This window comes from Lepidothrix coronata, unplaced genomic scaffold, assembly GCF_001604755.1.
Source record: "Lepidothrix coronata isolate B3197 unplaced genomic scaffold, Lepidothrix_coronata-1.0 Scaffold8, whole genome shotgun sequence".
Taxonomy (NCBI): Eukaryota; Metazoa; Chordata; class Aves; order Passeriformes; family Pipridae; genus Lepidothrix; species Lepidothrix coronata.
In genome coordinates, this window is record NW_016690188.1 from 2,257,637 (window position 1) to 2,283,185 (window position 25,549).

The 25,549-nt window shown below is 40.4% G+C and overlaps 1 protein-coding gene across 1 annotated transcript in view; it reads right to left on the minus strand.

The window, feature by feature from the left end:
* SHOC2 (SHOC2, leucine rich repeat scaffold protein) overlaps positions 1 to 24,630 on the minus strand; it is a 66,452-nt gene extending 41,822 nt beyond the window's left edge. Inside the window, exon 1 of the mRNA XM_017839350.1 lies at positions 24,536 to 24,630. The gene's annotated coding sequence lies outside the window, so the exon portion shown is untranslated. The remainder of the gene's footprint in view (positions 1 to 24,535) is intronic.
* Between the last annotated feature and the right edge of the window lie 919 nt (positions 24,631 to 25,549).

The window sequence follows — 25,549 nt, forward strand, 5'->3', positions numbered from 1 at the left end:
AGCTTCTGCACAAGTCCATAAAGCTTGTAATCAAAATCAGTTTAATAATATTTTGCATACTTAAGCCATCAGCAAGTACTTTAAGTACAAATATTTTTTAGCAAAGCTCAAGTAACTATTTTCAGTTGGGGTCTCACTATGTATGCTTACCTTATATATATGGAGAACACAAAGGTGCATGCTTTGCTCCATATAGAGACATATATATATTCATTCACATTTTTAAGAAAAGGTCAAGAAAATCTATTTAAGGATGGTAAGAAGGACAAGCCACTTTTCCTCAGCTGCAAATCAAGCTGTTTAGTAATAAAGCTTGAAAGAGAACCTGCCTCAGGAGGTGTCTTCCAGCTCTGATTCATTACTGTTGCAGGATCACAAAGTGCATGCTACAAACCCCGTAATATTAAGGAAAAAACCCAAACAAACATTGCCTCCAGTTACTGTGTTCTGGACCACTTTGTTGTAAAGGACTATGGCCAAATGTTAGCAGCAGTAAGCAAAAGCAGTTTTTAACTTGGAAACTTTCTGCACTGTTGAATTTCCTAAAGCAGCACAAGTTGGTTCTTTACTGTATCCTTAAGATTTCCACACAACTTTTACACCATCCATTAACTTGACCAATCCTCAAGATTACTAACCTCACTACACTATATTTTAAAACTTGTTCTCAGCACTGTATAATCCACACGCTTGTAAAACTCCAGTAATAGGAGATGTAATGACTCCAAATGCAAAAACGCAGCTGACTAAAGGGTGGGAGCCTGAAATTCCTGACAACATGTTTTCAGTATGAAAGGTAACACAAAGAATCCAGAACTAACACAGTCTCTAAATTCTTATAATGCACAGAAAACTCAGCCATGTAGCAGTGCCAGACAGCTACAGCTCCATATCAGCCTTAAAGTGCAAAATATTCAAAGGGCTGCTGCTCTCATGAGCTTTCAATTCAATCAAAGTTAGGACCCACCAAGAGATTTGTTTCATTTTTTATGTGCACAGCAGCTGAAGGAGGTTTTGAAAGAGCCTCAGAAAGGAAAGACGGCTGGAGATTAATACTGCTGAAAGCAGCTCAGTAGTGCAAGTGTTCCAAATAATCTGCAAGCATTTCACTGCCTTTGTTAGCAATAACTTTAACTGTACCTAAAAAAATAGGGGAAGGGGCACTCCCTGTTTCAACATGCCAGATTAATATTTCGTTTTCTGGTAAGGAACAAAAACCTTTGGCTATACAAAAGAATAAAAATTGAAAAGTCACTAAAAAGCAGTATCTGAAATATAAAAGAAAATCCAGAGCAATACAAAGGGTTATGACTAGAGACTTCAACATCACCCCACACTTAACAGGAGGCAGTCAACTTGTAGGCAAGCCACAGGCACACATGGTTTTCCAACACGCAGAAACCAGAGCCCAGCTTACAGTGCAGCAGGCCTTCAAAATACACTCCCTGTTCAGAGTGACAAAAAAATCTAACAGTTAAATGTACTGCAACTATGGCATCTTTATCTCTTTACTGAGGATTTTAATTTCTGCCTGAGACTGCAACATGTATTTTAAAATAGTTAGAGAAGATTTAAAATCATAGAATCATTAAGGCTGGAAAAGACCTCAAAGATCATTGGGTCCAACCGTTAAACGAGGATAACTGTGCTGACCACATCCCCAAGAGCCATATGCCTTTTGAACACTTCCAGGCATGGAGATTCCACCACCTAGACTGCCTGTTCCAACATCTGATCACCCTTTCTCCTAATACCCAATCTAAACCTCCCCCGGTGCAACTCGAGGCTGTTTCCTCTCATCCTGTCACTTCTTTCCTGGGACAAGAGACTGAGCCCCACCTCGCTACACCCTCTTTTCAGGTAGTTGTATAGTGATAAGGTCTCCACTGAGCCTTCTTTTCTCCAGGCTAAACACACCCAGCTCCCTCAGCCACTTGTCATAAGATCTGCTTTAGCCTCTTTCTTTCCAAAGCCATTATCTAATACCTAGATTGACTACAACTAGCACTTACAAGAAAAAAAATAAGCTTATGATGAAACCTTTACCAGACGGAACACAACAGCAGGGGAATTACATCAAAGAAAACACCTCAACTGGAACAGCCTCATATCTGTAGTCCCCAACAGCCCTAAAACACTGGTATCTCTTTGCCCTTTCTTCGGGTCACTCCTCAGGGATGAGATTTCCAACAGCAGAAGGTCCCACCATAAAGCAGGTACCAGCCACATTTCACTCAGTTTCTCCATGAAGCAGTAAATTCCTCTGCCACAAGGCAACATTTATGTCGTGGTGATTCATTACCCTTGACATCCCTGCAACCCTTCTTCCCCTCTTTGTTTTAGTTCAGGTGGAAAAAGTCCCAAAGAGTACAAGAGCCAGGGCAGAACTGCAATTCACGACACAGCCCCTTCTCTTCCTACAAGCCCCTCAGTCATCAACTCCCACAAGGGAAAGATGTCCAAGCAAGAAGTCTTCCTGTCAAATGACATTGACTTACCCCCAAAATTGCCCAAATCTCTGAAACAATTGTTCTAGACTGTCCTGTAAGTACAGTATGGTGTTCTTATATCATAACAGAGGCAGCACAGAACCTAAACAACTATACGAAATTCGTCTTATTTCTAGTATTTTATAACTTTTAATACCTGCCATTGCAACCTATCTATAAAAGTATTTTTAACATAGCTGCATGCAATATAAATGAGAATACATATTTGACACTGTATGCTGCTCTCTGGTAGCAGGCCTAACCCTGTTACCTCAATTCTATCAACATGTATATAAATAAAGTGCCCAACTTCACATAAGCTGGTGTACAGAACTTCTCTTTCTATTGCAGATCATTCAAGCTCATGGGGTTACTCACATACATCAATTCAAGAACATATGTAAACTTTTGGTGGCCATGAGTATAATTACATATACTACAGAGGAAGCTAAATGTTTCAAAAGGTTATTCATATTTTTCAAGCCCTTTAGGTTAAAGGACAAGAGTCACCATCAATTCTAAACTACAGTCAAACAAACATTCATTGTATGTCAAAAGGAGAGCTTCTTTTAGAGATATTTTTAGCAAAAGGAAATTCAGTGAAATTAGTCAGTTCTGCCAACTACTTCCATTTTCCAATGCTGTTCAAACTGACTTCCTGTCAATATTAATTGACATAAAAACATTTAACTATTATTGTCTTGGAGAACTTGGAAAATTTAATAAGACTCTTGCTTGGCACAGTATATGAGGGAAAATAAAACTTTTAGAGAAGTTAAGGGAAACAATCTCTTCCCTATTCCGAATGTTTTTTTTAAAGTAAAATATTTGTAAATATCTATAAATAACCAGCATCAGAGTTTTGATTCACTCCTCATGTCAAGTGAACATAAACCAGATGTATTTATTTTTTTGGGTCAACTGTAACTGATGAACTTTCAGAAACAGAAACAACTTCAGCCTAAACTGTATCACCTTCCATACTGCCTGCATAAGAGTAATGCACTAATCCTCTATATTTCAACGATTTTCTTTTATATGTATGAGTAATTGAAAAGAGATTTCAGTTATTCTCAGCAATACAACCTACATTTATGCAATAAAAGCTTTATTAAAACTGAGGTAATGTAGGAACAATCACGTCTGCAATTTCTAGGAATACTAAACTAATCACTGCAATTTGGTAATATAAATGCTGATGTTTCCCGGTCACTATCTAATACAATATGAGGCTTGAGATAAAGGATTTCACCCAATTGCTATTCAAAAAATGCTGTAAAAGACCTAACTGTCTCCTACACACTACTGCAGAACAAATTCATTACCCCAGCCCCAATAAAATAATCAACTGCCAATATTACCTCATAGCTTGGTAAAGACTTTCCCTCGACTATGTATTTAATTTAGACTTCATACGAACAAACTTTCAAGCAGCTTGCATGCAGCTCTCTAATGAAACACCGCCCCAGGGCCACCCTGGTGCCAGGGTGCCCAATCTCAGGTGCAGGGGCAGCCAGCCAGCAGGAATGGCCAAAGCTCACCTTGCTGACAGCACCCAGGTCCCTCTCCAAGCCTCACTGCTCCCACCTCAGAGCAGTGAGAACTCCCACAACAAGGCCATTGCCGCATGAGGTACTCTCAGCTGTCCCTCAGTGCTCTGAGGATCTGTTAAAGTGTCTTGTGACTTGAAAGTATACAAAAGTTTCCTCTGAGTTCACAGAGGTGGTTGAAGAAGAAATCATTAATTGAAATAAAATATCCTCCCACAGTTGAAATATTTCCCTCTAAGTGATGAGGCTAACCAACAGTAAGCTTTTCTGCCAAAAGAAAATCACCACGGCACATCATCTTACAACATGGTCACTTTACAGCTCCACCTAAACTCTTACTGGTTCCCATTTAGTGTTTCAGTAAACAAACCAGGCACTTGAAATCATCAACCTTTCTAATATTCTGAGCATGTGATATATAAGGCATCATTTTCAATCAAGCCTAAGAGTACACTCAAATGAAACAGAATTTTACCTCTGCAATGTAGCAGGAAACCTACAGGCCTGCATTTGAAAGGAAAATTCTTTACTACATGTAAAATTTTATATCATGGAATAGAAATAATTTTTCTCTTTATTCTGTGTTTGTACTAAACTTAACCCAAAGGGCACACACCACAGCTAGGGCTTTTCAACCCGAATAACGGAAGAGGATCATTCCAAATATGACACATGTCAAAGAAATAAGGAATCAGCTCAGACTTACTTGACCCTCTAGAGTAAGCAGACAATGATTCCACTACAAAATAAAAAAGAAAATGTTTCGAGATTGCAGTTCTGATCTAGGAAATTCTGATTAGTCAGCCCTAAGTAGCTTTGAACAACAAGACAGAGTTCAAACACTATCTAGTAATTGCAACACCACCTGCTCATGAGCAAACAACAAACAAACAAAAAAAATCTACCTTCTTACAAGTACTTACCCTTTACTTAGAATAGCATAGGATATATCAAAAACATTTCATATTCCACAACACCACACACATGAACACATCAATAAGCAATGGATGAAATTTAAAGCTTAGCCCAAGAGGCTACAATGACTTTCCATTCTCAATACCACATATGCAAAAAAAAAAAAAAAAAACAAACCCCAAAACAACAAAACCATGGTCACGACTTTCATTTGGAAACCCAAACAGCTTAAGCCAACGAGTCACTTGCAAACAAAGCACATTCTCTCCTACAATTTGCTAGCTTCAAACATCTGACTTACAGAGTTTTCATCTGCATAAGTGCATTTCAGCTTCTGCCACTGCAGCCACCACAGACCAGCTGGGAGCAAACTGCTGAATCAGTCACCAGGCGGTTACATGGCTCCTCTGAACACAAAACCTCATTCAGAAGTAGGGAGACAGCATGGGAACCATCATAGATCCAAAACATCTCTTCATCTATCTCAACAAAAGTAGTGCTCCTAAAATATGTCAGCAGACACCTTCTTTTATTTGGGAAGAACCTCCATTATTTTGGAGTACAGGATGGTCAGTGGCAGTAGCATAATACTGTAATGATTCTTCTTGCCAGCTGCAATGCTTGGCTTGTTCAATAGAGAAGACTAACCATTAAATTCATCTCAGTCCTGCAAGTAAATGCCCAGCAGATAGTAGCTAATAGATTCCCAATGTAGCCTGATTTCAGTACACCTGGCTGTGGCCCCACTTTCCACCCTAATCCCCTCACACTGACGGAGTAGCTTGTTGCCTCCCTGTACACACAGCCCAAGCCTGTGGAGCTGGGTAAGTGAGGAGCCTGGACCCTGACAGCCCACTAAGCCCTTTAGGATATCTTCATCTGCCAAAGGACTGCAGTCAAGACCATTCCCTGACTGCCTGCTGCTTCCACGGCTGCAGAACAGCTGAGCATTACCCAGTCTCGCATTCAAGCAAAACCTGGAGGTCAAGGGAGTAACTGAACAAAAGTCAATCCAAAGGGGGAAACAACCAGACCGATTCCAAAGGCTTTCCTACGCTTTACTTGTGGTGTCTTAAATCTGCAGACACATCTGTAACTGTAGGCACCTAATTACAAACCTATGTGCAATTAAACCTGAAGCTCCTATAAATAAGAAAGAGATGCTTGGTGGTTGATCATTTTGTGCTTGCAGAACCAGGTATATCTGCCAGGACATCCCATCCCAGCTTCTGACACAGCCATGCCTTTCCACAGCACACAGGCAGGCACATGGGTGTTACTGCTGGTTTCAAAGCTTTGGAATCCATCTTTTCACTCGCTGGTCGTCAGATTTGCTGCTCTCTGGAAGTACTTCTCTACACTAAGTGCCAGGTCACGTACCAAAGTCCAGAGCTATCAGGACAAAAAGGCTCCACGCTTGCAGACAGAAAGTCACCTACGCCTTGAAGTTCCCAGGAGGTAGAAATAATCTTTTTTGCCCTGCCTTTGAACTCACCTACCCAGTACAAAAATACACAGACTGTGATTCACTCTGTGCACTCCAACATTATTTTTATGAAGCATTTTCTCTTTTTCTCCTTTACAGGAAAAACCCCCACTAGTTTTTGACCAAGTTATAAAGTACCATTTCATGTTTTTGTAGAAACAGACTCCAAGAGCAAGTACAAAGAATTCTGCTAACTCCATGTGGCAGCTTATTTTAATATGTAAAAAGGTACTTTCTGCATGTGTGGCCCCCCAGCATGTACCTTCTGAGCTGCATGTCTCTGTTTCCATGGTAACTCGCTGTATCAGCAGGCTGTGTAATCCTGCATAATACATGAAATTTGAAAATTGTAACTTGCTGGATGAAACAAATTTCACGGGCTTAGTGCAGGTTCTAATATGCCTCAAGAAAAGTTATTCTAAATGGACATATTCATCTAGTAAAACCCAGTTCTCATTTTTGTGACTATACAAATTCTGTATCTATTGTGCCATACAACCTTCCACAACAGCAAGTGCTCCCAACCCACCCAACACCCTCCTTTGAATAAAGATCACTGCTCTAGCAAAAACTTACTTTCCACTACAATAAAACTTCACTATTACCTCTACACAGCATCCAGGTGCAACCATATGGGTCCCTCAACAGTTCCTATTAACAAAGGAAGCAGCCTGCCACACATAGCTGTGGTACAAATTTGACACAAAATGGCACTGGTCCCATCAAAGGTGATGATACAAACTTCAAACCAGCATCAAATATTTTTCTTTCATTCACGATTTCCTCTGGGCAATAAAAACAACTTATCAAAACAAAACCTACCAAACAGGAGACAAAACAAGAATGATAGGCAGGAGAGAAAGTAAACACACAGAGCAACAGCAGAGTAACATATCATCTACTAATTATCTATATTATCAACAAATTAAGTTATATTGATCCTACAGAAATTGGGACAAACCACACACTAACTTCCATCTCAGCTAAATAAAACATTGCTCCATTACTATCTAGAGTGGCACCCCACCCTGGCTCCTACCAGCAACACAGAATTATATAGCAAAAAAGCAAAAATCTTGTTTATTGTAGCATTTCTCCTTGTTTCTTTGTCTCTGAATTTGATGTAGTAAGTTTGCTCTTCATCTTCAACAGCTTTTATGTAATAATTATGACCATTTCACAAAGTTCAGTGCTGGAGGATTTTCAGTCCCTTGAATTTTCTGACCATAATTACTGACTCTGTAGGTCACAAGGTCCTTTTGCAGAGGAATACTATGCTAGGAAAAAAGCCTATCTAAAAATCAACTTTAAACATGCTTTTAAGGCAATTCTGAAGATGAAAAGGAGCAATGACTCTTTACTTTCTATATTCTAGCAGACAAAACCACAACAGCTACACTATGGCAGCTCGGCACTGAACAATATCTGGCCCCTGTTCAGGTTTGGTTTTTTTTAGCTAAAATTTTTTGCAGTTCTTGATCTTCAGCTAAGATGAGAAAAGCCTGGATATATTTGTTTTACTGAACAACCAGTTTAATTATAACTAATGTACAGAAAAGGAAATATGCAATAACATTTATTTTCCAACTAATACTGTGAGTTTGGAAGATATACAAGGGTCTGGCAAAGTCCAAAAAAATACATATTTACCTACAAGTTCCCAATTATACATCTCATTTTTTAAAATTCATTAACATATTTTGCATCTGACTTGTTCTCAGAAAATAAATACCTCCTTGAACAGATCAGCATTCTTCATAGATAACCACCACAGTCAGCATCAAATTTGCTCCAATCTGTGTACATTTTTGCCTCATTACAAATAAATTAAATAAAATTTATTTGAAAACTGCAAAATGATCAACTAAAGTTGTTTTCTTTATTAAGGCATATTTTTCCAAAAGTTTACATTATACATTTAAATATTACAGGAAATCAAAACAATTTTATAATATTTTGAATGAAAAATCAAAAATATCTACACATCTTCCCCTATTACTGCTTAACCAATAATTTTTCCAGTGAGGTTTTTTTGTTTGGTTTTGTAATATGACCCTTCCAGATAAATGCATCTTACCTGGTGAAAGCAAACCGATTCAGGCCAAGTTAGAATAGATAGAACACCAGTAAAAGAAACTGCTGTGTTTCAGATAATTGGATATAAGTTAAAATACTCTCATCTGTTTTTCGCAGCAATCATTTGCCTAAACATTATATGACAGACCACTTCTGCCCTCCAAGCATTCTTATTCAGATGCAAGAACTACAAACTGCCAAAGAGAAATGGTGTTTTTCCTGTACTTTGTGTGTCCACTCCAGCTAGAGCCTCATTTTTAACCCCTACATTTCTCAGGTTAATTGCATTCTGCCCACCCAGATTCTCCCTGCAGTTCCAACCGGATTTTGCATTATTCCCTCTCTGTCCTTACCCTCTTGTCCTGCATTGCTGCACATGGTTGAATAGCTTCCACCACTGTCCTGCACCACTGCTTGAAACGATGCTGAACCACAGCTGGAGAAGCCAAAGCAACAGAAATACCTTGGGGAAGTTTGCAAATTAACGGCACCATAGAAATGTGGGCTCCTAACACACTCTGAGGAGGTGACGAAGAACAAAATTGCCCCCAAGCGTCATTCAAAGCTTTCAACTGTTTTTCCCTGTTGAGCACAACAGAATTAAACCCAATGACATAAAGGAGTGTAATATTTAAACAAACAGATGCATTCTAACACTGTATACAGCTGTATACAGACAGTGGACTGTGGCAAAGGCTTCTTGAATCACGTTAACCTTTATTGACTTCACTTCTCAAAGCTGACATTTATCAGCATCCACCTGCCAGCCCTTGGGATTTTTCAGGTTGTTTTGGGGTTGAAGAGAGGGGCCTTGAGGTGACATAAGAATAAAGGGAAAAGGTAAGATAATTTATTTGGTTGAGCTGGTTATAAGACTGACAGCTGGTAAAAGCACATTGCTTTGTTCATGTTGAAGGTAATTTTAACACCAATTTCATAACTAGCATTTGGATTTTAGAGTAGGGACTTCAAATCTGTTAAAATGTCTGCTGCCACAGTAAATTTCACCATGTATTCACTCCTGGCCACTTTGAAACTCTAATGAGAAAACTGCAAGGAGTTCCTCTGGCAACAAAGCACTGAGTATTTCGTAAACTCCAAGCCTGCTTCACCTCAACTCCTACATGCCAACAACTTCTGATACAAGACATTCCCACAGAGCAAGTCAAATACAGAGTGGCCAAACAGGCCTTTCCTTTCAGCTGAGACACCCTCCTACTGTCCTGCCCACCTTCCACTGGATCACAGCAGCCAGGCAGAGGAGAAAAGCTCCTGCCTGGAGCATAGGCAAGCTGAGAAACAGGCAGGAGCTAGAACAAGGACTGGAGGGGATGGTGGGCAAGAAGCAGCTGATAAGAAACTCTATATAAGAGAGTAACACAGATATAAAAATACTGAGAAAGTAATCAGTCAACAAACACCACTCCTGCTCCTACACACTGCATGGAGAAGGGGTCCTAGAAACAGCAAAAGCATGTAATGATTAGAGATGTGTTAAACACATTCTGACAAGCATGGTCACCTAAAGCACTAGAAGCCACCTTATTCACACCTGTCTAATTTTCATTCCTTTATATTGCAAACTTAATTTAGAGTATTTTTATTTAGTTTTTTACATGTTTTCCCCCCATTTAACATTGAATGCATTAGCATTACAAAAAACCCAAAATTTACAGCATTTGAATTTATTGCAAGTTCATCCACATTCTTACAGATTCCCAAGATGATCCCAGAAATTTCTTTCCCAGGATGGAAGATAAAACTGAAACAAACAAGGAAGAGAAAGCAAGCTCTGTTCACCTTCCTAGGAAGAACCGTGGAATGTCCAGATCTGCCATGAACACTCCTCATGCTCAGCCCTATCAAAGAGCCTGATGCACAGAACACCTCAGGCCCTAGCCTGACACCCAAAAGACTACAAGCAGCAATAAAGACTATTCTGTTTGTAACTACAAGCCTGATTAAAAGATTATTTCACATATACTAACAATTCTGAAAAATGCATGATAAATTAGGTCTCTTCACAGGAACAAGATGTTTTCCTTCAAAAGAAAAAAAAAAAAGAAAAAAGAAAACCACTATGATCCCTTCCAAGCAGATTCTTCAAAATCTGTTCAGATGAGGCATCGTTTTTTTCTAAAAAAAACAAAAGGTCTCCAATGACATTTTTCCTAGAAACAGTGAAAAACATGATTTCTGCTTGTCAAAAATCAATTTGGTGATATACTCTTTAGCACGCTTGAAAGGCTTGTGTATTATAAAAGTAGAAAGTAGCAGCAATGTTAATCTGAAAACGGTGACAAAAAAATCTACACACGCAATCTGAACTAAACAACACTGTACAAATATGATGTAACAATAAGCCCTTTATCTTACCACTTTCAAAAAAAATTAATAAGATAATGGAAATCTGAAAAAAATTATGAAAAAGCAGGCCAGCTTAGAACTGCAGGAAAGTTCATTTCACTGTCCTCAGAAAATTAAAATCAAAATTGTACTGTATGCCTATTTATACTGAATTACATTTTTGCACCTTATTGCCCTTTGCTTTAGGGAAAAAAACCACATGTCATTTACAAATGTCGAAGTAATTCAGCAAGGAATCATCTGATCTGTTTGTGAACATTTAAAAATGCAACCTTTACACCACCTCAGGCACAACACAGTGTCTCACCAGACCTGCTGGTCTCCAGATACTTGTGCCTTGCAAGATCTGTTCATATTAATTAAATGGACCAGAGGATTGCACTGGTCTGTGCAAGCTGAGAACAGGTGATTCACAGCATTAGAATTGCCCACATCTGCTCCCCTCTGAACTGCAGAGGTGAGGACTGGTCTCAGCTCCTTTCAGGAGTAGTACAGGTTGAAGTAATCCAGATTAAAGGAGAGTTTGCCCTTTTCAAACCAAGCACTCAGAAAAAAAGTACACAGCCTCACAAATCAACTAGAAGGACTGAACAAATTTTAGTATGACAATATGCTCCAGAACAATATGTTCAAAACGAGGGTACTGTATTTATATATGAACAGTATGAGGATACAAGGAAAATATCTGAGGATGTGAGAAAAGAGCTCCTGAACAGAAGGAAAAAGAAAAAACTGAAACACTGTAGAGGTATCCGAACCTCTAAAAATAAATAAATAAAAATCAGTTTACCAAGGAAGTTGATTAAGTACTTTTAAGAAACACTTGCTACTGATTTGTTCTTTTTTTTACTCAACCATTCTCAAAATAGTGGGAAGGGAAGAAAAAGCACAGGAATGTCATTCCAAGGAAAACATAACGATCAGAAAAAGAGAACGAACACAAGTACAGGTAAAAGAGAGATGACAGCCACCAGCACTTACATGAAGTGGGACAGGAGTACCGGGTACAGGCTGCAAGGAACTGTAAGTATGACAATGTATAGGAATAACAACCAAAGAGCAGTAGCAGACAGACAGGCAGGACAACAGGCAGGACAACAGGCAGGAAAGATACATGGAGCAGGACCTGAACTGGTGTGACCCCTGCAACAGGGCATGGCCAACGCCACCTTCCCAGCAAGGCACAACATGCCAGTGCTGTATTCCTCCACCCTGTCCCAAGCCTTACTCCATCCCTTCCCTTTGCTGCAAGGCAAGAAACAGACCAATTACATCAAGTCTTTCGTTCCTATGCAGGGCTAAAGGATAAGCATGTGTCTGATGAAACCTCCTCCTCCCTACCAGCCTGCAGCTCCTTGGACATAAGGTTGTGCAAACGGGGGCAGCTTCTCTCCCCCACAATTCCCCCTTCCTCCCCTTCTTACATTGTCTGACAGTAATTCTTCAAACAGAAGGCGGAGAAGAAGTTGCAGTCTGAAGAGCTGAATATCACTTGTTTGTATTGCACAAATTTCTACCAAACCAAAAACTTCTGTAATTGTTACGTGGACAGAGAGTGACATAACTAGTCTGACTATTGTCAGTACTGGCTTGAAGTATTCAAGTATACTTCAATGCTATAAACATACATTTTTAAATTCTTTTTTTAATGAATATACACATAAAATCACTTTATATTAAATCACCATCCCATGGGGATCAAATTTAGACATGATGCAAAAAAGGAAATTTTAATTTTAAATTATTCTTGTTTGCTAAGTCTAAATTTGATCTGTGGTTGTGAGGACTACCAGTTGGAAACACAACTGATAAAAAGAGGTTTTAACCACAGCCTCTGTTGTTTGACACACTGTGTGCTGTCCTCTAACTCCCAAATTCCTCATGTCAGATCTGTGCAGATGATACTACTTCACTGCTCACTTCTCTCACAACCCACCTCTAGTTTATTTTGCAGAGCAAAGAACATTACCACTAAATCCAGGCCAGATGATCCCTGCCAACAGTCAGGCTCATCACTGCAGGCTGCATTCAGCATGATCACACAGAGCACCATCTATTTCCTACTTTTAGCATCTATCAATGAATTATTATTTTGATTTGTGCTCCGCAGCAGAATGTGATATCTTCAAGGGATGCTTCCTCTCTTATATTTACAAACACACCAAAACTGCAGAATCTGCTGGAAAATTGTCTATCCCCTCCATGCTTTGGTCATGCTATTGGTACGTCTAGATGGGGCCACAAAGTGTTATCTAAGAAAAGGTTCAGTGCCCAAAGTCTTTCTTGCCCAAATAGACCTTCCACCTGTCCTTCAGAAAAAAGAAGCAAATCATTGCCCTGCAAGGCAGTTCTGACATGTGGACTGCTACCAAGCTCTGCTGCCCTGCATGCTCCAACATAACAGCCATGCTTGCACACACAATATATGAAGCTGCTAACGGAGATACAAAAGACTGAATACCAAATAAAAAAAGCTAACACAGCAAATCTACCATCTGTTCCTGTTAAAATTTCTTCCTTACCTGTATTATCAGGAGCTCTCAATTTGTTATTTATTATTTCCAGATATTGTTTCAAATATCATAAGACTTGCATAAAAGCCACATTACTTCTTCAAGAACCACTACCTGCCATCAGAATTACCAAAATAAAGCTGGGAGTGATCCACAAGTGAGTTTGGTGAACTTCACAAATAGTGAAAATTCTCCCCACCTCCTTTAGATATAGATATATAGATATAGATACATATAAAATGGTAAAATTACAATGCTGTCAGCATATCAGAACACCTCATACTGAAAGTGATCCTTAAAGGCAAATGAAAAGCTTGACTTAAAAGAACCAACTTCTTTGCACTGGCTAATTAGTCTGCTCTGTGATCACATGTTTAAGCTTTCACTTATCACTGCTTTTCGAGCTGGGACATTTTATTTACACTAGACTGCTAGCACTAGGCAGTGCTAGAAGCTGCATGTTAATAATAATAATAATCAAAATCAAACAGTAGTCTCAAATGTAAAGTGCCCATGATCAGATCAGATTAAGAAAACAGACCACACAACCAGTCTGATAGGAGAACTTACAGCGCTTGCAAGCTGCTAATTAAGAGAGTTTTGGCAGCAAGGAAAATGAGACTCCAAACGAATCCTAAGCATTGGGGTTTTGGAATTGTCATCTGTACAATGGATCAATGAAAACCTTATTTTGGAGTAGCTACCTGAAAAGTGGCCAAAAACTGGGCAAAAAGTAACACTTCCAGGATAATTAATTCTATTCTATTAATCAAGTTCTGCCCATTCACTTTTGGTAACTGAGGAGCAGCACATTTGTACTGCATGAATATATACACACACCTGCAGTACATGTGGAAGACCCCTCAAAAAAGAACCCCACAAAAGAAGACTTGATAACTAGTTCCTTAGTCTCTCATGTAGTTTATAAACCAGGTCATACAACACTGAATTTACATAAAAATCATAACTAAGATATCCAGGGCTGTTGCCCATCTCACCCTCCACTGCTTGAGAAAGTTTCTTAGAGAGGAAAGAAAGCTTACTCTTGAAAGGGATTTAAAGGGTCTGAGCAGTCATTTTACATTCTGCACTTAAACAGACAACTTGAAATTCCATGAGCTTTTATAGCCACACACAACCCAAGCAGAACTCTCTGTAGCTCATCATCCTTTGCTTTTCACATGTCATACAAGCCACTACTTCATCACTGAGAAAGTGCATGAGAAAGTTCAAATCATTATCAATTTCTATTCAAAACCAGCATATTGAAAGTAGCACTCACATACAAACCTTCCATGCTCTCTCCCCCCTACTTGTATTTCAAAACTTGATACCTCTAGACAAACCTGCTAACACAGTAATTGAATGGTGCAAGCACACTAGTCACTTGTAAAAAGTTCAGGCATGCACACATACCTGAATGTGTGCATTAAGATGAACAGAGGCAGGATACCTCATGTTACCTCAGGATAAGGGAACACACAAGCAGTAGCAATGAGTAGTTTTCAGGCTCTATACACCCATTTGCCTTGCATTAACTTGTTTCTCTGTCATAAAATAAGACATTTACAGCCAAAATTACATAAATTTATTCTGGACCATTTCTTTTTGTTGGAACTGAATGTAATGTATTTTCACTGTTAAGTATGCATCTTCAAAGATGAAGAGGGACCAAACATTACACTGTAAAAGTACAAAACAATGAGAAAATCAGTAGAAGCAGCTCTAAAGCATACTTTCAGATTACCGTGGTATACAACTAATCAGTTTATATTAAATATTTTTGAAAGAGAGCCAGCAAGCTGGTCCAAAGAACCAACAGTGTGCAAACTGTGAAAGTCTCCCAGATAACATAATATAGGTTTAAGTGGAAAAGAAAAAAAAAAAAGAAAAAACCCACAGTTTCAGTAGACACTGAAAATCACAGGAGTGAAAGCTGTGACAAACAGAGATTTCTCATTCCAAGATTTTACAGGTTGAGAATAACACATAAACATTTGCCTATAGAGACTGAGGTAGTATGTCCCTAGTTTATATACACCGTTAGCTTTGAACCTAAGATGAGAGCAGGTTTCTTTTACTGTTATTAATACAGAGGATCATTAAAGAAACAAGAGGTCACATACAGACTATAACCACTTCAGGATCCTTTCAGGTCACTGGTTACCACACTGCATGTTCAAAGATCTAACACACTAATATCCAGCAGTAATGGTTTCACATCTGTTTGCCCTGCTCCATCTCGCACTTGTCTGGAAGGAGTGAGGAGTTTGGGGTTGGGATCCAACTCTGTTTCTTAACCATGGTGACCTTGGCATGGGTCACCCGTCCAGGCAGGCTCCCCAAGGCACGTGCTGGAACTGGGTTCTAGCTCACCAGCTCACAGCAGGGAAGGCAAAGCAATCCCATTGCCATTGCTGCTGATAAAATTCCCTGTAATTTCTGTGCCTTGGTTTCTCTGCTCTAATGCAAAAGGAATAGTGCATATCATAGTAAGTTAATTCAAAAACTCTAAAAGGCTACAATGTTTTTCTGATACTGCAACAGCAACTTCAGAAATAACTATGATTTTCTCAGGGCTTTTGAAGCAGAACACTTCACCAAAATCAAACGCACATCTTGAGATGAGAGCAGCTGCTCCAGAAGAGAAAAACCAGTTCCTTACTCTCCTCTCTTTTATTTTTACACAACCTGATTTTGAGAAAAACACTTGGATTTTCGTTACCACAGGAGGGCAGGAGCATGTAACGCTACTGTGGATTTCTTCTTAGAGAGAGCAGAACAAACAGTGGGAGCTGGAATGCAGAAAGAGCCAAGTCAGAGACCCAGAGCGTGATGAAAATTCAGTCGTACCAGCGGAGTTAACTGCTTGTTAATGAAGGCGTATGCATCCCATCTGCTGACTACAGAAGAGCTGGAATGGTTTCAAAAACAGTCCAAGACAGGCATACCATCAAATATATGATGCAAACGTGTAATCCACACTCAGAAGTTTACCCCACTGATTTTGGCAGGGCCGAGTACAGACCCAGACACACAGAGGCACTGAGGTTGCAGGGTATGAACCAAGTCCTTGTCACACGTTAACTGTCACTGCCCGTGGAGAATAGAAATCCTTCCAGTGGAATTTGTTTATTCATTAATTCTGATTTCAGGAGAAAGTTCTGGCTTGCACCCAACAGCTAATTGGTTCAATAAACAGCATCTCAGTTTAGAAGAAGAAAACATGATACTACAGTGAGAGCATGTAACTGAAACCTCGGTATCTGTTTGGGTATGACTTAGGGCTTCTCAAAAGAGCTGGACTGCAAAGAGACAGTTTTAAAAGACAAGGCAGGATACAGTTTAAAAGCAAAAAATAACTACCAACATTTATCTGAAGACTTCTTATGGAAAAGAGAGAAGAGAAATTACTACTGTAAAAAATGTTCTTAACAATGACCTAAAAACAGAAAACAAATTTATGGATGAAGCCATGGGAAAAAAAAAAATCCAGGTTGTTTTATGTATTGTGTGAATTACAACTCATGGACAAAATATTTAAAGTTTTGTTCCCTCCTAACTAGGCCTGCCACACACAATATGCTACAAAGAAAGCTGCCAAACAGTTTTCTGAATATTCCAAAAAGCAAATATCTAGCCCACCGTGAAAAATAAATATGATAACCTGAAATTTGTCATCATCTGCACACTGTCTAAGAGTTCAAAAAGAGCTAAAGGGACTTACCAAAACAAAATCTGCAGCACAAAGACAAGTTCCCAGGTATCTTAATTCATGCTATTTACTAACATAAATTTCCCTTTTCATGAAAAGTAATCATCTAGAATTTTAAATTCAAAAGAGCTAATGTAACTGCCAGTATTATAAAATTCTCTTTAGGAAAAAATATTTTAGGCTTTGCAAGTACTGTACAATAGCCGTTAGATCTTAAGAACTATTAGAAAAGTAATAGTCATAGGTTTAGTATATTAACAAGAATATTTGAGCTGAGGCTTCATTTAACCTATCCATCCCTTCAATAAGAAAATTATTCAAATCATTCCAACTTATGCATATTTTATAGAATTTTTCTTGGCTTTAGACCCTTTGACTGTACAGTCATTTCTCTACAAGAAACATTTTTAAAAGTCATATACTCTAAGTGCTATGCCAGAAGCAACAGTAAAATGGGTTTTCATGTTAAGTCCTTCATATTCCGCTATGATCAGCATTTTGCAGGACTACGCAGATGGATCCTCTGGTAGCCCTTCACTTCCTTGTTTAGGAGGTCACTTTTTTGCACTATTTCTTTTTATAAAGATCTATTTTTGACTGCTGTGGACTTTTGTTTACATATTAAGCCACCTGATGCCTCCAGGAGCCATATAGTTTGCCAGTGAAGTCATTTTCTCTTTGCTACACACAATGACTCCCTGCAACTACAGCTCTAAACAGGAGCTGGTATTTACAGCAATCTGCAAAAGACTCCTGTCTGTGAAGTTATCCCTCAGAATTAAAAGAAATGCACAGTTCTGCTTTTCTGCAGTGGAGGGGGAAGGGGGATATAAAAGAGCACAAAACTCTAACATCACAATTTCAGAAATACAACTGTTCATCTAATAAAGAGATTAACGATTACACAATTGTTTCCTTGCCTTGGATCGCTGAGGTTGATGGGGGGTTGTTGAGAGAAGCTTTGAGAGAGATTATAAGAGTTTTTTAATTTTTTTTATGAGAATGGAACAAATTCCAGTCTTTTGCTAGATTAATTCTAACAGATAAAAAAAATAAAAGTGCAGCTAAGACCCTGAACCTTTCCATGGCACAATGCACTTTACTCAGCACCTGCAGCTGCACAGTATGCAAGAGCTTCAGCCAATCACCTACAAATTTACTACAACCTTCACTACTGTGCTACACAAGCTTTAACTTACAGTGTCACACTGAATTGCTTTGTTAAAAAAAAAAAACCCTATGCAACAGTTCAAACAGTAAAAAAAAAAAAAAATTTTTTTATTTAAGTATTTCGACAGAACATGAGTATTTCGTCCCATGGTAATTCTCAATAACCACGATTAATGCTGTGTATTACAAAACAGATTATAACTCTCAGCATCCAAAAAATTACAACAGTGAGAAATCTTATTATACAGAAGACTGGACAGTTCACATGCTAAAATTACACAGACTACCACTACTGCCAGTCACAGGACAGAAGCCTCATAATGAACATAGAGCAAAATCCCCTGTTTGCCAAGATTTAGATGACTGGGACACAGGCAAGAGAAAGGAAAAGAGAGAACTCTGACTCCCCACAATCACTGCTTCACCTCGGCTACAAACAAATATCAGGCCCTGGTCGTTTTGGCTGCCAGTCAGGTATTTCTTCATAAAAGTAATAAATACACTTCTTTTTCTTCCCAGTCAGCACAACATGCCAGACCAATGGATCACTCTGACCATTCAGACTCTCACAAAACAACTCTTCAATTTCTGATTTAATACGAAGTCCTATTAGGATGGAGACACTGAAAACATAGATCTAAGTACAACAGCAAATCCTAAAGCAGTTTTGAGATACTAAACCAACATTATTTTTACTATCTAATAGATAATTAAAATCCATATATATCTGTACATGAAGTATAGACATACTACAGCTTAGGGTTCTCAGGTGTCAGGGTTTCAGGATTTTTTTTATTCTTTCACATGACATTATTCAACCTTTCATTTTCATGACCATCACTATAAATAATCATTCTAAACCTCTAGCAGACACAAGTTTTTGACAGAATAAGTGTTAAAAATACTGTATTATTGTAATACGTGTGTTGTTTGCAGCACTACACAGAATACTTCATATGTAAGTGAATCATCAATCATCATATAGAAATCCTAAGTAAATTTAGGATTCTTGCAATACTATCACTTACTGTTTCAGAAAACTTTTTTTGTAACTTTAATTCTAACAATGTCATTCAACTTATCCTTAACCTGAATAACTATTACTGCTTTAACGTATACAAACAAGTGGAAGACTGACAAGCTACTAACATCAGATATATTAAAAAGAAATACTAACATTTTATTTAAATATAGCTTTCTTGCTGCAGTTCTCACACACTAAATCACGTAAGACAGAGCAAACCCTAGGATTAGAACTGATTAGCCAAAAAATAAAATAACTTTCATGTATTACCCTTCCCAAAATTTATATAATTATATTAATAACAAGACTATAACCACAAGAAATTAATTCACATCTTCAAAAGCTGGCATCCTGCGATATTAAAAAGTCTCTATGCATCTACTAATCGCTAAAAGTAAGGTACGTGATACCAATCACTGTTCTGTTTAACAACTCTGTAAAGCAAACTTCTGACAGATAGGTGATGGCAATCTGCCACCAGTTCCCAAAAAGAGTGTCTGCTTTCAGTCACATCACGGTATTGACACTTTCAAAGGAAATTTGGGGTGCTTCTGGTGTAGTCATAAGTCAACAAACGTTTCAGCACCAAAACAATGGTGGCACAATGTTTCGCATTCCTTATGCACAAAATACTCTCACAGACATCCATAGGATTTCTGGAATTAATGCAAAACCAAATCTCAAGCAAACGTGTTTTGCAACCCCAAATATAGCGAGTTTAGAAATAGTTGGTAAAAAACTGCTCAAGCTTGAATTTCTTTTTGCCTCCAAGTGCATGTATCAACCTGTGGGCTGAAAGGAGTGGGAGACTAGAACATGGCTAAGTTAAAATTGCACCTCATCACAAACAGGCTTCACTATTTAATAAAGATGCACTTCAGAACCCCTCTCCAAAGCAATACCAACCACGAACAAGATCTGTGCTACAGAAAGAACCTATTTTAAAGCCGAGCAGTCAAAGCAGTGAGTGAATTGAGACGTGCTGCAATATTTATGCAGCCATTATAATGCAAATGGATAAGGTATTAGAAAGGCTATTTGCATTGGTGCACAGCCCCTTCAGTCTAGGTACAATGGCAACAGAAAGAACAATTAGGATGCATGCATAACAAAAAGCCTCGACCACAGGGTAGGCAGGTCCACTGAACCGGATACAATATCTACGGGATCAACTGGGCTCCATGGAAATACTGCCAGCTGGATCACACCATACATCGTGTTCATACTTAGAATATGAAGCGTTCTTAAACACAAGAGCACACAGAGGATTAGCATAGCAAAGGTAAGGGCAAGCTACAACCAATTTAACGCGAGCACCAGTCACATGTTTCACAGGACGAGCAATAGGGCTGAGGCACAGCTCCTCTCTATAAAACCCCATCACCACCAACAGAGGAGCAGCAAACTTTCAACTAGGCTAAAAAAACAATAAATGAAAACGGGGTACACAATCTCCTGTGGCAAAAAAAAAATACTCTCTGGCACCTGTTGTAAGACAAAGGGAGGCAAGAGTGGAAATTAGCACCCAGAGAACATCCACTTTGAGAACACAGGTTCCAGTATTTGGGTCTTTTGGGGTTTTTTTAACGTGTACCCCTTAATGGTAAAACAATACTAAAAGAACCAAGTATACAAGCATGTCAGACTCTTTTAAGAAGTTCTTTGACCGTGCATCCTAGTATTTATCTACACCAATTCACAGCCTCTTAATATATCCTCACTGTCTACAATTATATGATGGGTTCTGTTCTCCAATGTATTTCCCTTGCAGAGCAATACAGATAAAGTACTTCTTAAGCTGCGACAATCTTAAAACAGTCTAAAATTACTACTTGGTATAAAATCACTTTTTAAAAAGTGATTAAAAACTGTACATAATTTCTGTACAAAATGTACATTATCTAGAGGTTAATGATGGAAAAATTCTTAGTAATTAATATTCCCTTTTCATCCAGAGACCTGGATATGCTGCAAATGCCTTTACTGAACCAAATCTGATGTTGCAGAATTCCCAGATTTAATAGTACGTGATGTGTATTTCACAACACAGTCAAGGCCAAGCAGTGCAGCAAAAAACAAGCAAATTAAGGGCAATGGCTAATACTGCAAACATTACCTGCTTATTATAACAACCTGTTACATTTTATCCCAGTCCATTTTGTAACATAGCAAGACTACTGTATCAAACAGAGGAGACTATGTCAGCCAGTACAATTTTCACGTAAACAAGGGTTCTTTTTATCTGTACAATCAGTTATAACCGGCTGTTCAATCTTCGCTACCGCGTCCTCCCCAGCCCTCTCACATGCACACAAACCCACCAGAAAGGGAGAAACAGAAATATCTCCTCTGAGATGCAGTTGCAGGCAGTAAAAATAAATACAAGGTATTATGACAGCAGGGCAGAAAGCAAGCGTTGCTTCAATTAAAAGAGCATCCACAAAGCTGTCACACAGAAAGATGAAATCAAAAGCAATGAGCCTCGAAGCATTTTGGGTGGGAAATGCCACCAGCCAAGCTGAGCAGGAGGGTACAGCGGGCTGGATGTGGGTACACGTTCCTGGCTGGGGGCCGGGAGCTACCCTGCACCCAGAAAAGCACAGAGTCACTCAAAATTCAGTGCTGAGGAGGGCAGGGGCGAGGGGGGCATCGTGGTGAGCCATCCCAGGGGCTGCAGCAGGCCATGGAAAGGGGCAAGCGCTGCCTTCCCCTCCTGCACACACAAGTTTTCATCTTTCTTCAGACAAGAAGGAGAACCTGCTGCTAAAGAGAAACGTCTCCTTCTTATCACCCACCCAAATTCTCCACGATGGTATTTTGGAACCACTGAGATCTCTTAACGTAGTTTTATTTCCTTATTTATTTCCTTATTATCACAGTAAACCTTCCCAAAAGAGAGCTTTGTTATTTACTGGGCTTCCTCAGGCTTGTCAAGAAGGGATCACAAAAGGTGACTCTTCTCATTCCAAATACGCAGAAGATACTTTGACAGCCCTAATTCAATTAGCACACACGGGCACATACAAACACCTATTCCACGGGTGCCATACACAGGCCAGCAGCCACCGACTCCCGCGGTGACAAGACGGGACCGCCACAGCACCCCGCTCCAGCAGAAATATTCTTTTCTAGAAAGCCAGAGCCAAGTAACAATCAATCCAAGGGTTTCCTAAAAGGCACGCGCACAGCAGTGATCTTCCAAGCAATTAATTTCTGTACATAGGCTAACAGTGCAGGAAGACAGCTGGAGAAAATATTCCTCGTCTGAAGGAATTCCTTCAATCACACAGAATTCCTGGAGGAGAATACACCCGTCAGTGCGATTTAAGTGTCAACATAACAAAGGAACGCCCCTCCCAGCACCTCCTGCCTTACAGATCTGTTAGGCTGGAAAGGAAAAACTAGACCGGGAAGAGCAGCTATTCGCAATCAGCGCTGCTCATCGACCCTACCCTTGCCATCACCCCTAAGAAAAAAATGCTAGGGGTTGTTTAACATTTCTAGAAAGAGCAGATAGAGGGACGTAGAAGAAGACAGCATCCTCTTTGAGGATCCCTCGCTATTCCTCAAAGGAAGGCGGTGGACACAAAGGAGAGCTTTGTCTGGAATCATGTTTCTGTATTACAAGATTACATATAAAATTAGTTTTGCCTGATGTACATGTTTTGCCTTGCCACACGTACAGAAATGCTAACAGCTGACAAACAGCCTAAAATTAAAGGAATCTGGCTTCAAATTAATACAATAATCTCCTGTTTTACTCATCCAGAGCAAAGAATAATTACATAGAAAAGCAAAATAGTCAATCCAAATCATTCAATGGGAATTAAGATGATAAGGGTGTTACTAAAATTAAAATGTATGCACAGCAGTGTAATAACAAATTCATAAGATACAGTAAATCTTTCCCAAAACCAGACTAGGATTATATCAAGATCACCATACAACATATGCCTGAAATACGGCTGTAAATAAGTGTGACTTAATTTGACCACCACCTACTTCAAGCCCTTGATTTTATAAATAGAAGTATACCATAATGACTAGTGATTAAAAAGAAAAATAAAAACACACAGTTTAGAAGGTAAAAGAAATACATAAGGTCAAATGTGCAAACAAGAAACAGTAGAAAATTAAGACCCTGAAGGTAATTACTAAAACCATCTTAATTTCTATTTTGATAGTCCAAAAAATCCCGATCAAGTACTGCAGCAGCGACAATACACACGATTACAACTTCTTGATCATGCATATTCTGCCTCAAAAGTGTCTGCACATGTGCAGAACTGAATGCTTCCACAGTCTCATCTCAAATACACAACTTAAAAATTACCAGCACTATTTCAGTACTTTGTAACTGTTTTTTCACACATCGTGACTTTTTATTCCACGTGCATACCTGCTCCTAAATAAGATGGACACGTCAAGCAGCAACCCAGTTTCACCACACTTCAGTTCTGCTGAATTTTCATATAGCTCACACCCAGTCGCAATTTTAGTCAACACACAGAGCCGTTCACCTTACTAAGGTTACTACAGCTTTTGAGGCATTCCCCAGAGAAAGATACGTACAACTCGGTGAAAACACCTTCTCCAGCCACAAATACACGCGGGAAGCTGTCACACCGCTTTTCTCTGTCACACCTCTCTGTTTTAAATACCGGGAAAATCACCTGGCTAGACAGGAAGGCGACGACTTTCGAAACGAGATTCTGTCTCTCTGGCTCCATCAGAACTGCCACAATAAATACATCGGCTGAAACAGGAAAAGAGTCTCACGCCTATGCGAGGGTGGGGGACCGCACTGACACGGGCAGAGGCAGCTGTAATCATTACCCGAACGCCGGTAATCATTACCCTGAGCGCCACCGCCACTACACAAGTCCCTTAAATGTCTCTTTGCCAGCTCCCGGTACCGGGACTCGGAGGGGAGGAGGAGAGGTGAGGCTGTGAGACGGAGCTTCCTCCTTTCTTTTTTCTGTTGTTGTTGTGGTGGTGGCGGTCGATGCCATCGCCCGGCAGCGCCGGGGAGCGGGGCAGCCCCTCCGCCGGGGCCAGCGGGGCCATCAGCCGCCCCCCCTGCCCCGGCCTCGCCGTGCCGGGGTGGGGGCGGGCACAAACACCCCACCTGCGCCCCGGCCCTCCCCGCCTTTGTGCCCGCGGCCTCCCGCCGCCCCCGCCCGCCGCCCGCTGCCCGCCGAGCCCCCCGCCCGCCGCCCCCGCCCCGCACCGTGCGGCTCCGCCATCCTCCCGCGGCGCGCTCGGCACCCGCTGCCCGCCCGGCCCTGCCCTGCCGGCCACCGTCTGTGCGCACCGAGCCGTCACGGGACCGCCCGCCCACGGCCCTCCCGCGGCACTCGGGGCGGGACCGCGGACACCGAGCGCTTCCAGGTTACGGCGGAAGCGCCGCGTTACCCCTGGCGACGGCGGGAGCGGGGCCGTGCGGGACCGGGGCCGTGCGGGCTGCACCGCCGCGCTCCCGGGGCCCGCTCCAGCGTCCCCCCGGCTCCCCGAGCAGGGCTTCCCGCTGTCTCTGCGCTGATCCTGTGTCCCGCAAGCCTCGCACCCGCCGGGCAGCCTGGACGGGGACCCTGCGCTCCGCACATCCCAGTGGAACCTACCGTGGTGCCACCGCTGTCGAGATCCCCCCGGGTGAGGAGGTCAGCCCCACAGCTCCGCCGGTGACTGACTGCAACTCGAATTAAAGTATTACAACAAACAGGAAGTGTTTTCCTGCCATTCCAACAGTTTAACTGTAGAATTTGCCCCCAGCACAGACAGGATCAGAAATTCTGATACAATGACCTGGTATGAAGTCACTCTCCTCAGTGCTGTGTTCATGGCATAGCCACTCCGCTCTTGCTGCAAGTCACCTTTAGGTACTGAGACATTGCCAAAGAGATGGGCCAGGGGACTGTGACATTTCCACATTTCCTTTTTTGACAAAATCAGGACTATCCCCAGTTGGCAAATAGTATGATCTCCGAGCAATGTGCTGACTGTTTTGTCTGTAGGAGATATCACAACCAAACTGCCCTTGCAAGGGATATGTGGGAGCTGCAAGAAATGGCAACAGCCATTCAGAAGGTAACAGCCATACCTCTGTGTAGACAAGTACACTCAAGTGTGGCAGAGCATCTGTGATCACTCGTCCTTTGATTTTGGATGGATTTAAAAGCAAGTTCTTTGACGACTTGTTATAACAGATCTTTTGGTATTTTGCTGAGAAAGGTTTAGCTTTTTA